The following is a 14,119-nucleotide window of genomic DNA, read 5'->3' on the forward strand; positions in this document are numbered from 1 at the left end:
TATCTCGAAAATTAAATCGTCAATATCCACGTTTCTTTATAATATATTTTTTAAATGTTAAAATACATTCAAATTGAAAACGTTCAAAGCGCAACTATTATTTTGTTTTAATTTTGTAGGTACAAACCGATAAATTATGCTTATTGTAAGGACAAATTGTTAATACCACGTAAATATTGTATAAGATCGAGCATTAAATAATAAAAGAGATATTTTAAATCACGTTTGAAGATATTTTCAAAGTAAGATGGATTATGTCATATTTTATGATCAGTATCAATGTTACAAAATTTTCATAAAATCTTTCTTTTGATTTTGGGCAATCACTCAATCATTAAGACATGCGAAAAAATCCGTCTTGTTATCGGCAGGATCAATTCCTTTCGAACCTCCGTGTATGGAAAGCCTCCACGGAAGATGTAAAGGCTTCGACATGGTGATAATGGATTTTTCCGTGTCTTATAGAAAAGAAATATAAGAGAAAAAGAAAGCGAATGAAAAGCTTTATGGCTCTCATGACAGGAATTGATACTTTCCTCATACACGAAGATACTGTTATCACGGAAGGTGAACGTCAACAAAATATATGAAAGAAATTAGCTCACAGATAAATAAATGTAAATCATAATAATTATTATACGCACATATAAGTAGGTATTTTACGACGTTTTCTTAGCTCGTATTCTTGTTTGTCCGGTGGTTGTTTATCCAGTACAAGGCTTGCAATCGATTTTTAACTAGCTTTCCGACTAGCTAGACATTTGAAACTTTTAGAATATATCGTAACACGATGCCAGTGATGCCACAATGCATTCTTTTAATACTTTTGGCCATCTTTAAGTAGAATTGAATTCATTTTCAGTTAATTCTGTTTTGTATGAAAAGTTATTTCGGATGAAATCCGTAATCCAATCCACTATTATTGGTTGCTAAGGGGGTGGTCCTAGCAACTTAATTATTAATATATGCGTGCGTTACTGTGGAAATCAACATGACATTTCAGTATTCTATATTTGTTTGTTGCAAAATAGCAAAAAAAAATTATTTATGTGTTAGTTTATATGATTCAATAGAAAATTTAAAAGCGTGGTATATAAAAAGTTATTTTTATCTTGTAATTATTTTATCTTTGATTTCAATTGTTCGATTCTCTTTTTCTAAATTCTTTCATTTAACATATTTAAAAAATAAATAATACCTCTATGCGAGAGATATACAATGATAAGTCCATATTGACAACTTTACAAGAGGTACAAATTAGTAATCTTTTTCCAATTTAAACATATTGATAAAATTTAAAGTATATGCCTACCTACATTTTCTTTTCTCAAATATATTTCTTATGTTGTTGTTTTTAGTAAAATGAAATTGATACCGGTTTTTGAATGTTAAGCTCAAGGAAAATTTCTTCATTTTCACTGTTATTGAATACATGAGTTATTGCAATTTTAACATGTTATTAACTTAATTTCGCCAAATTTGGACTTTTGGACCGTAGTTTACCTCTTGCATTCAGTTAATACTCTTATTACATAGATATATTAAGAGTTGCTTTAATAAAATAATAAATTTATGTGTTTGAAATGGATAATACTGATATTTTAAATGATGTTTTCTTTGGTACATTTTTCATATGATTGTGTGGTGTTCTTTTAGTATGTATAATTGGTATAAATTTAATTAATAAATATGTTATATTTTATAGGTTATACCTAAAAATGCTAATTAGAATATTAATAACGCCTGTACACATGCATGAATTTACTTGCACCGATAGTGTGTATTTTAAACTATCGATTATAACTGTTTACAAGTTAAAGCGAGACGTAATGTTGTCATTTTATGGTACTTTTTGACAGTCATGAAGATCAGTTAATCTCAAAATGAGTCTCTGCGCGGTGTAGTTCGTTTTATTCCGCCAGGTTTGCCACTATCATTCTACTGCGCAGGCGTATATATTGAACAAATCCTCACTGTCGCGTATTCAGAAGCTTCCGAACTTTGATTTTTGCATGCAATCTTGCAATTCAGGATAATACATATTCACACGTGTATTTTCTTGTTATTGCCGCGATAATACGTATTGTTAGCAGTAAATCCATGAACGTGTAAACGGGGTATAAGTTTAAAAGGTTAAAATTCTCTAGAGTAGTATTTACATGTGAGCATGCGTTTTTTATTGTACCCATTAAATTTTAGTCTGTTGTTAGAACTGCTTCATTCATTAATTTTATTAGTTTGTATTCCAAATTCTAGGTACTTAGGATGGAATTAATTTTAAAAATACTATATAAACGTTACATAGCACTGTTTAATATATAAACATTATTTATTAGTATTATATACAAAATAAAAATCATATGTATTATACAAATATATAATAATAATAATTAATATTATATAAAGAAGATAATACAATCATAGATAGATAGATATATACATTAGATATAGTCAATTCACTGTCATTTACTTTTTTTGTTTGTGAGAAATAAAAAGGCTTTTTTATTTTATTATACAAAAAATTCAATCGTTTGTCTGATACTCGTATACATAATATTAAAACATTATTAGCATGTGGATATATTGTTTTTTATCTCACGCGGCGTCTTACGTGGACGAAGTCAATGCGAATGCGACGCGACGCGGTACGGCACGGCACGGCACGGCACGAAAATATCAAACAGTCAAGGCCACCTGTAGTGGCTACGTGATAATACCCGGCGAGCGTTGCGAAGCGGGGCGGGGCTTTAGCGATGCGATCAAACGGTTTGATATTTTTGCGCGAAGTGGACGCGGCGGTGTAGGCGCCACCATGGTAACAATTTTATAATAAACATAGGAGGTAATTATTTACATACATCTAAATATTTCTAGGCGTTACTATGGTAATAAACAAATTGTATAACTGTGCGATGGTGATAGCTGGTGACTCAGCCACACGTAGGACAACGATGCCGCTTCTCATCGTTTTGGATTATATCTCTTCAAACCGCATCGCGATCGCGTTCGCGTCGACTTCGTCCACGTAAGACACCCAGTTAGCGAATTTAATAACTTTGAATTAAAGCATAACATATCTATCATAAACTACACAAAAATATTAGAATACATTTAACAGATCCATAGTATATTGTCATTATTTCATTAACATTTGCAAATTCTTTCAAAATATTGATATAATAATGTGTCAGAAACTGTGTCAGAAATATAAAAGTTGATGACATATTTATACCTAAACCTAAATACATAAAGAAAGCAAAAATTAAACGGTAACACCACATTAGTGAGTACTCAAAATGATGTAATATTTACATATACGCATTTTACAATGCGTGAATATATGTGAGATATAGGCATGGAATACCATTAAGATAAAATGAGCGACAGAAATTTTAATAACGACATGGAAAGTGTTGAGCTCTTGTGAATCACTCTGCGAGGTTTTACAAGAGAGTAAGACGCATCGAATGAGAACCAGCATTCAATTAAAATTTAAACCTCGAATAAACATCCACCCGCCGAAAATATTACAACGATATTAAATTCAATCTCAATTCCTATTTGAATTGTATTCCAAAAAAATATTTACTTTGAAATATGAATCCTAGCATTCACATCGAAATGGTACTGAAAAATTAGATTATAACAATTTTATATCTTATATTTATATTATCGTTTACTTCAAAAAATATATCGTCTTATAATATTACTCCCACTTTGAATCTTTAATATTATATTGTTGATTTCATAAAATAGCATCCCCTATTATTATGTCGGCTAAATTTAAAAATATTTATATAAATAATATTTATATTATATCAGTAATAATGTTAGTTTATATATTAAAATTTGAAAGTTGGAGGCAGTAAAAAAATATTACAAGGCTATTTTAAATGATACTTTTATGTTCGAATGGATTTAAGTTTTGTACTATTCCATTTGAGTCGTTTTTTGCGACCCGGGTTTCTGTAAGTGTATGTTTGCCTTTGGTGAGCATACACAGCGCCTGGAGATGCCGAAAGGCGTAACTTGGGTTGCAAAAAGCAACTCAAATGGAATATTACAAAACTTAAATCCATTAGAATTTTAACTCAAATTCCATCAAGTACATTCGGTCGATAGTATTAATATGATACTTTTATAATTTTTTCGCCAATAGAAATTTTCAAAAATGTTGCTTTAATGTGGCATTGTCAAAATTTTCAAAAATATTTCAATAACGCTGTAATACGGACTTTTTAGGGTTGGGTTGGTTTTGCAAAATTGAAAAAGTTGTATTGTATAATATATTAGTATTATTTTAAATTTTGCGTTTGTGTAAAAGTTGCATAGATCCTAATGAAAAAAATGCATTCTGTCCTAACAAAATTCAAAGAAATTCTTATAAGAATACTCAAAACGTTCATATCTGTATAAATGCTGAGCTCTGAAAATAATTTAAGCCTGATCTAGTTCAGCGCATACATCAGTGAAACGGCCAATAATTTTCAACAATAGATGGGACAAAATTTCGCACTCGTTGCCAATTGGAGAGCGATAGTCGAGGTGTGAGCACGTCAATTTGTTTTTTGATGACTAAAAAACGTTACGGATGTACTCGAGAAAGAAAAGATGACAATAAATATAATATCATTATTAATAATATAACAATAAACATAACATTAAATGGACGCATGTTGAATTTTTATGACAAATTATGATTTGTTCGGCACGCGTCGTTTGCACAATCTGCGCATCGCGTAGTCACGATCTTTTTAGGCTATGCCTCAGCTGAAGTATAGCCTTAATATAATGACAACGCGAATACTCAGATGGGTATAGATAAAGAAATCTCTATAAAGTTTATGTAGGAACCCCGGTAGGCACTCTGCCCCTAGGCTGCCCCCGGAAGCCATGGTTATATAAAACCAAGAGGAATGCAGAGATCTTGAGATAGATATTCCTGGAGGGCGATTATACAGTCGATCAAAGACCTGAATAGTCTGTATCGCCAGCCAATGCAATGAATGGAAATCTTATCAGTTTACGCTACGACTTAATTATTACAAGTCTCACTCACTTGCAAATCTCAATCGGATTCTTGTGAAACATGCGATGTTATCTACTGGCGGATTTTAAAACATAACTACATTTACTGAAATTATGTCATAGGTATATAAATTATTATATATTACGGCGGCGCTTCTTAGTGGACTGTGATTTGGGATTATTGTGAATGTGGATGCTGGAGGAGGGCGATTTAAACCCGAGTCGATCCAGGCACTAACCTAGATGTTGTTCGGCTCTCTGGCTGAAGCAGGTCTCAGGTTCATGCACTCACGTCCTAGTATGTGGATGGTTGAGTGTCACGTTTACACTTATGAATATGAATGATGATGACAAGTTTGTATGAGACATCCTGTGTCGGTAAAGCCTCAATTACATTGAGCTTCTTTACGAGCTGTTTATTGGATAATTTACAATCTGCCTGTAAATTTGCCCAGTGTAATCATCGAAATGTCAGCTTGTTCGATGATTACACTGGGCGAATTTACAGGTAGATTATAAATTCGCCAACAAACAGCTCGTAAAGAAGCTCAATGTAATTGAGGCTTAACACGGCTCTAATTGACTGAGTTCGTAAGTAGACTCGAATTGAATTATTGCTTGGACGACGGTCACACTGTATCAAGGTGACACGGTCGTGGTCTATGAATATTAATTGCCTTTGTATCAATCACGGGCGATTGTTGATGCGTTATAAAATTAAGCGCCTGAATGACAACAATAAATGAAGATAGTAGGTATGAGATATTTGAGCGGGTGTAAGGATTGGATTGGGATCATAATCGGCCCAACCATATATTATATGATTAATTCACATACAGATAACGGTTGATTTCCTCAAATAAATAAGACATTGCCAAAAATGTCTTCTTGTTAGGAACCAGTAAACTATAGTACCTCAGCTACATTACTAAATGAAAAAAGTTTAGATATTATCCAAAGAAATATCGACGGTAAATGTATCAGAAAGCGACGCCGTTTTATATGGCTTAAGAGTTGCTGAACAGCAACAAGGTCATTCATAGTTCAGTCAGAAAGTAACCTCAGCGTTGAAAGGACGTCATTTTATTTCAGTCTAACCTCAAAAACCTCTAACCATCGGGGATTTATTTTAAGAAACGCAATAATTATTAATTACAATTCTCGGTCGAATGAATAATCATTATTATTATTATTATTACCTTCAAACATAACATGTATGCGACGTAACCTGATGCCGGCCGAAGGAATACAGGGCTGTCAAAATAATATCAATCTAATGGTACGTTTTAAAGAGTTACAAATTTAAAGTTAAAAATAGCTTACTGTACAGATGGAATAATTACATATTTCCAAGCGTCAAACGGCATACAACATTCATCTAAAATAAGTATGAAAAGACTAGATGATTATGTTATGTTATGTTTGTATTGTTCTTATTGTTTTGCTTATCAAACATAATATCTTTACATATTAGCTTATCAATCATAGATAATATCACATATTATCTGATGATTTGTGTATTTTGAGAATATTGTAATATATGTATCTTGTATCATTAAAATTGCTATTAAGTTGATATAACATAGGTAAATCATTAAAATGTTAATTTAGTTATAGTTTTTAATTAAACCTGTGCAATAACATATTAGATTTAAACACTGTTGTACTGTGTGACTTTTATAATTTTACGTTTTACTTAATTTCGCCTTACGCGAGATGGGCAAAATATAAAATAAAATTGTAAGATGTCGGCAGAAGATTAAACAAAGCCCAGCTCATTGGATAACCGAATGGTAAGCAACTGTATATATTATATTTTTTTGCCAAATTGCACACAATTAAAAACAACTTATCATAAGAATAAGTAAGACGTCTTCGACAGCCCTAGCGTGGTTCAATACTGTCTGTACCTTTGTTATATTCTCAGTCATCCGCTAGCTTTGAATAAAAAAATTATCTGTGGGTGACTCCACGTTAATAATCATTTTTTATAAGTATAAATTATTTCTTGCATTGGCTTTATTTACCAACAAAATACAATAATTATTGTACCTACCAACTAAAAGTAAAGTTGCGTTACTTGTTTGTAAAAGTATCAGACTAAATTTAAACCAATCGGGTAAGTACTCGTAATAAAAAGTCACTTTCTTTTTATAATAAACTATATTCCACTTTTTTTTTAAATATGCATTAGAATTAAACAATATGTACATATTTTTTTAATAATAATAATAGGTCTTACACATTCAAAATAAATACTATTCATTAATAATGTTTTTTGGATAGCACATGAAATAAAAATGTAGGTAGATATGTATTTCAACATCCTTCGTATGTTTAGTTCTCGGACAATTTCAGGTTAAATCGTTATTAATATATTATTAAGTTTATATCATCACTATCCATAATATTTGTTGCAATACTTGCCACCAAACAGCTGATTAACAAATTGAATTTAGTAACATTTACATATATTAGAAGATATAATTTTTTGGACACCCCATTCTGTATTCACTTCGACAGTGTTAATGATTTAAATTTAATTAAGAGAACATTATTTACTTTAGACCAAAGCATTGTCGGCGACCTTTGAATATTACCAGTAGAGCAACAATTCCGGCCCACATGTAAAATAATCATATTTTCAATTCTCAAGGGCAATTCTGTAGAGCGTCCCCTTAAGAAACTCCATGATTTGTATGAATGTAGCTTTTCTAAACTATTCTGACTAGTAAACATATCCTTGATACAAGAAGAAGGATGATTTAGTTTCAATTTCATGTATGTAATTTAGGCTCAGTTTTATTGAACATCTATGTATGAGAACCCGTCTAGGGATATGACCGTAATAGCTATTTAACCAAGAATGCAGACACCGAAATATTCAATTTCGTATTAATAGAGAATATCGTGTCTTTGATAATGAATGTATATTCAATATAGGACGATGTCTGATATCGTAAGATGTAAACAGGGTCTCGGTATTAGTTTCAGTATTAACTAAACAAGCTGAAAGTCAAATAATAGTAAAGATGCTTTGAGCAAACAAGCGCTAATGGCTTGAAGGGTTGCCTTTTCATAACTTTAGGGGTATATGGGATTATATTATTAAAGCCAATTGTTTTCGATACCAAACTGTGTAAACAACCAGAGTTTATATAAAATGTATAACAAAAGTTTTTGGTGTGTCCTTTATCAAATTATTATAAAAGATATTTTTTAATATAATGTAAACAAGACAGTTAACTCAGATGAGATGTTCACAATTACTATGTACCAACGTTTTAATGACGTTAACCCAACTTTATTTTAATAATAGTCGTCGTTGTCTTATCTACAGGTAAATATAGTATGTTTTCGTGGGTATAAGCATAATATTTAAATATTGAAGAATAAACACGTGTTAAAAGATAAAACTAATAGTGAACAAAATGTAATTTTGCGATTATGTAAATAAACACTAACATTTTAGAATGTAAACGTGATAATAGTAAAATGTTAACATAGCATTATTTTAAAGATCATTTTGAATTGAAAATCAATTTTTATTATACATACAAACTATAGTCGAAATGCCTACATATCCAATCACATTTTTTTAGTCGATAGCTATTTAGTCTGTAACACCCCATGTCGCGATGACCAAGCGGTAACATGTCGGTTTATAACAGCGTCAGCCTCGGGTTCAAACCCCGAGTCTGGAATATTCATAAACGTTTTTTTCAACGTGTGTTTGGACTTTGCATTTGCAGCATTGACCATTTTGAGTATGTGGATAATATCCATTTCTCGTAAAAACAAAAATCTTTTAATTAAACCTCCACTTTGTGATGCCCCATATGGTCTATTTAGGGTCAACCGTTATAGTTTAGTTTTTTTACCCAACTACTTAAAGTTTTGCAGTGACGTCCCATGGCGGTAGGCAGATTGAGCGTCGTTTGGGGGCGACAAATCGAGAATAATCATTTAGTATATAGAAATAGCTACCTAAACATAGTAATAGCGAAAATATCTTTCCATAAAAAAATTCAACTCACTGGTTGGAAACAAAATGTATTATTTACCATAAAAGGTTTAACAGGTCTGTATTTTTTTGTCAAGTTCGCGATGTCTAGTTTACTCCTGTTTCCCTTCGACAGCAACAATTAACAATTTAACAATTATTCTACGGGTGTCTTATCATCAGTTTTTGTGTTTTAAATCAATAAATATATTATTAAATAGTTAAGTGCCCGAATCACTCGAAGTTTTAGTTAACTAATTACCAATCTAATTACCATCTCTCCCACAATGGCCACGTGGCTTAAGCGTCGGCCTTTAGCGTCGTGGATCCTGTGTTTGAATCCTGGGTCTGGCAAGAAGTATACATATTGTTTTTCAATTTGTGTATGAGTCAGAGTATGGAACTAATAGGTTGAGCAAGTCGTTGACATCCATTTCTCGTAAAAACAAAATATGTCAATACAAACCTCCACTCTGTGGAGGCCTATATGATCCTATTAAGATCGGACAAGGTCGAAAGAAAAAAAAGAAATTACCAAAATTTGATATCGTCATATTATTGAAAAACACATATATACAAGAAAAAATCCTAGAAAAAAGGCCAACCAAGTGTGATTCAATCCTAACATAATATTATTTTCACCACTGTTCTAGTAAATGCTCTTCCTTACGGAATTTAAAAAAACTTTTATTCGATTATTTAAAAAAAAAAAAAAAGAGAAAATTTTACAAAGCCTAGATACTCAGTACCAAAACGTCGTATTTTTCCTGGCAAAAAAAAACATTTGAGATAGTTATATATAAAAATATATAAGCAATAGAAAAACTATTATTATGGAATAGATCTTCGATTTACATTCGTAAAAGGGCAATTCCGGTACAAAGGGCTGCATAAAACTTCGATATACTCACCGAGGAAAACTTTACTCGGCCGATGAGAAATAAGGGGAGACGCGGAGCTTTTCAGTAGCGGGCGAGCAATAAAAGATATGTAGGCACGGCCGTAAAAAGTAACGAGGTTTACTTTGTAGTGGAAATTCTGAGGATGCGAAAGGTGCCAGCACAGGAGCTAGTTTCAGGATTATTGTATGACGTACAATGTGTCCTACATGAAATATTGACGCGTTTATAGTTAATGGTCACCAGTTCAAACCTTATTTTATACAATACGAATGCTTTTATGTTGTGTTACATAAATAAATAATGGTATTTTTACGGGATCAAAACAGGTTAAGTTTTTTTTTTTTTTATTATACTCATACCATAACGTTTTTTTGCCTACTTTTGTGTGTATTTTTGATCGTTGAAGACATTTTTTATTAAAAAATACGTGTCTTCAAATCTATATATTATTTTCTTTTGTATTATTTAACCATAAATCTGATTTATTTTGAGCCATTAAATTGCACACATTAGGAATAATGTAACCATTTGTTAGCCCCCGTAACATAGCGAAAATCTTCAATACATACATCTTAAAGGTGTGCAATCACCGAGAGAATAATTGTTAATCTCATAAAAAATCTTCAGAAGCATTTTCAGATATAGTAGGTTAATAAATTATATCTTCACATCTGTAACCGTCTTTAATCATTCTAAATCCCAACTTTTAAATAAATTATTTCAATACTTATTATAATAGTACGGTTTTTAAAACAAATGAATGTAGTATTTACTGTCATTCGTATTGCGCACTGTCATATTATAATGGGTACGGTACATTTTTATTATGATATTTACAATGTTTTGTTTATAATAGTGATACATTAAAATAATATTACACTTGTATAATTATTATAATATTACCTATAGCTAATATAAAAAAAAAACAATTTTTCTATTCTAATTCTATTTTTACTACCAAAATAATATGTAGGTACTAAACCACACCAAATTTGCTTAAATAGGTAGCATTACCATTCGCTAGTAATTAATTATCTCTTCACATTGCAAGGGTTGTCAATAATCTCCTAGGTGTGTTTTGGAGATTTATATATTTTAAACATTCTAAATTCTTGTGTTTGCCACTATTGAATAAACAATATAATTAGTAAATATAATTATGCAATTATTCGTGGTAATAATAAGAGGAAACAAGCTAAAAATCTATGTGTGATGGAGTGTGGCATATGAGTTGTAATCATTTTGATGTATGTATACTTACTTACATCATACAAGAATAAAATCATCACACGCCATATCTCGATTGAACGATTTTGGCGATCTATGCAAGCCATGCAAATAGGTAATTTACAAAATCCCTAAATGGCGAAAACTATTATTCATCTGAGATTTCGATAGGCTGCTAGTGTCAGAGCTTATGAAAGGTGCATCGATGTCTTCGATTGGTGCTTGCCAGCGGCGACTATCATGGATAGAGTCTGCTACTTGAATATGGCGGAAATAAGTATGTCATTTTAGTAATGGAACCAAATATTTTGATGGATTATGATATATTATTATAATGTCCTGTTTTTAATATTTGAAAAATAATTTTATTTCCACAACACGTCGTATTTATTATTTTATTCGACTATGCCGTAACGGATAGCAATCAATATAAAGGCACAAATTACACTGAATTTACTGGGTTTTATACATTTTTCAATTTATATTAATTAATTTTGACAAAGAATACTTAATTATAATATTTTTTCTATAATATGGGATGTACATTACTGTATATGAGTTTTTTTTCTATTTATGTAAAATTTTGACTTGAGTACGTATCTATTTTTTATAAAATTTAAAAAACACACTGCTTCTCCATCTCTTCATTCCATCCTCTAGCAGAGGTTGGTTACTATCAGGGTGATCTTGATCGTATCATCTTCTACCCGGAATAGTTCAATTGAGCTGCACTCGTAACAATTACGAAGGTTCGCCATAAAATGCGGTATTGTCATATGCAACATTTGTCGTTGATCTTTCCACGGATGACAAGTTGAGGAATGCTGTACTTTTGTCCTCTCATAATGTAGCCGAGGTACTGTAGTTTTTTGGTTTTGATACTACGCAGAACTTCTCGGTCTTTTCCTATTCGATTGATAACTTTAACATTTGTCACCCAGTCAGTCTAAAGTATTTTGAGGATGCGTTTATATAGCCACCTCTCGAAAGCTTCAACTCTCCGTGACATCTCTTGGTTTATCGTCCATATTTCCATACCATAAAAAGAATTGAGAGAACATAACAACATATCATACGCTATCTCAGACCTAGGTTAAGGTCTCTATTTATAACGATGCGTCTTATTTTGAGAAAGACACTCCATGTAATTTCAATTCTAGTTTTGATTTCCTGAGACTGGTCCCATTTCTCATTGACCCCTCTTTACGAATAGTTTATTCATAATTATTATCTATATCCCTAAAATTACTATTATGTTTTAAAATATGTTTGGCATCAATCCATTTCTAAATAACTCCATCCAGGGGCTCCGCGTTTAATTCTCTGTGAGTATTTGATAAGAGTTTCTTAAAATCCGGTGTTTCACATTGTTTCACGTATTTACTCGTCACACTTCTATTGCCGTGTCCACACTGGCATCAAGTTGATGGCAACCTCATTAAGTTTCACGATAATTAATAGAAATTTAATGAGGTTGCACAGCAACTTATTGCCAATATGGACACGGCTTAAGTGCTAAAAATAATATACTTATATATGTGTATAAATAGACGTAAATCTTAAATGCAAATATATAGTTTTACCTCTCTAGTTGTTATGTATATATTATACGACCCCGTACTGACAGTCAATTATACTGTGACCACTGTATGTGACTGCCTCACTTAACGGCATGTGCACTGACAACTCGATGCGACCATTGTGGGGGTAATTAAACGGTCAAACCGGAAACGGAACCAAGGGGGCTTCAGTGGACGAGCGACGCGTTTCCCGGCGTCGCCATCACCGTCAATTAAACGCTTCGTAATCGAGTTTGCTCAGAAAACCTTCACAAATCGATGTCGTATAAATATACCAAATGTGGGCTCACAAATTTTATTTACATATCGAAAAAATTTGAGTTAATATCCAATAATCTATGTGATAGGGCTTGGCGTCAATCTCCTGTACCTATATACTTACTTTTAATTAACTATTTCTTTTATTGAACCAACAATTCACAACATTTTAAGAATGTACCATTCTTATTATTGAACGTACATAATTCTGAAAACACTTTTGAGAAAATATATGTATAACCAATAGAAAAAATCTTTTTGAAAAAAAGTAAGACACCAGCTGGCAGAAATCGAACCTGCGTCTTTTGGGTATCTGGGTATCGCGCCCTGTGCATTACCACTATGATACGACTGCGACGCTTAATTGCGACAATTGGCCTTTTTAATACCTGCTCAATTTCTATTGGTTACCTATAATATATTTCAAAAATAAGTGTTTTCAAAATTATGTATGTTCCTGTATATACCTACTAGGGAAAATCTTTTTTGAACAAAATACGACACCTGACGGATCTTGAACTCTGGATTCGCGCCATTGTGCTTTTCCAATTAAGCTATGAGCATCCTACTTAATTACGGCGAATTTAACTAATAGTTCTTATATAAAATACTTATTCTTCATCATTCCATAGTTTTTGTTTTTTAACGTACTTGCACTAGCCAATAATTTAATAAACTAATTCTTTTATTCAACGAATAATTCACAAAATTTGAGAATGTTGTCATGTTGTGGATACGTACCTATACGTAATTTGAGAGTAGGTAAATTCTCACCGATAGAAGAGGAAGCAAGATCGATTCTCTTTCACACAAACCCCCACCCCGCGGCCGTTGCTGATACCTACTTGTACTTTGGCGGACAGGAGGGTTGCACCTTTATCGATCTCGTTCACTTTTACCCTGACTTCTCAACTGGATGGATCTTTCAATTTAATCTACTTTTTGTACATGGCCGGACGGACGCCGGCCACATAAAAATCAGTTTTTCTTTCACTTTTATTGAACTTTTATTAACATTAATTTCTAAAATTCAGTGTCTACAATTTGAAGGGATGCAGAGCAGATGAGTACCCTATTATTTTTATTTATAATGTTTTTTGTAGAATAGCATGTCTTCGCAT

General features: G+C 31.9%; 1 protein-coding gene across 1 annotated transcript in view; it reads right to left on the reverse strand.

Moving 5' to 3' along the window:
* The window catches only part of LOC147068451 (uncharacterized), a 343,294-nt gene that overhangs the window by 249,947 nt on the left and 79,228 nt on the right, over nt 1-14,119 (reverse strand). The window lies entirely within an intron of this gene.

Source organism: Rhyacophila brunnea, unplaced genomic scaffold, assembly GCF_057557595.1.
Source record: "Rhyacophila brunnea isolate RB1 unplaced genomic scaffold, BYU_Rbru_1.0 scaffold_3, whole genome shotgun sequence".
In the NCBI taxonomy this organism is placed as follows: Eukaryota; Metazoa; Arthropoda; class Insecta; order Trichoptera; family Rhyacophilidae; genus Rhyacophila; species Rhyacophila brunnea.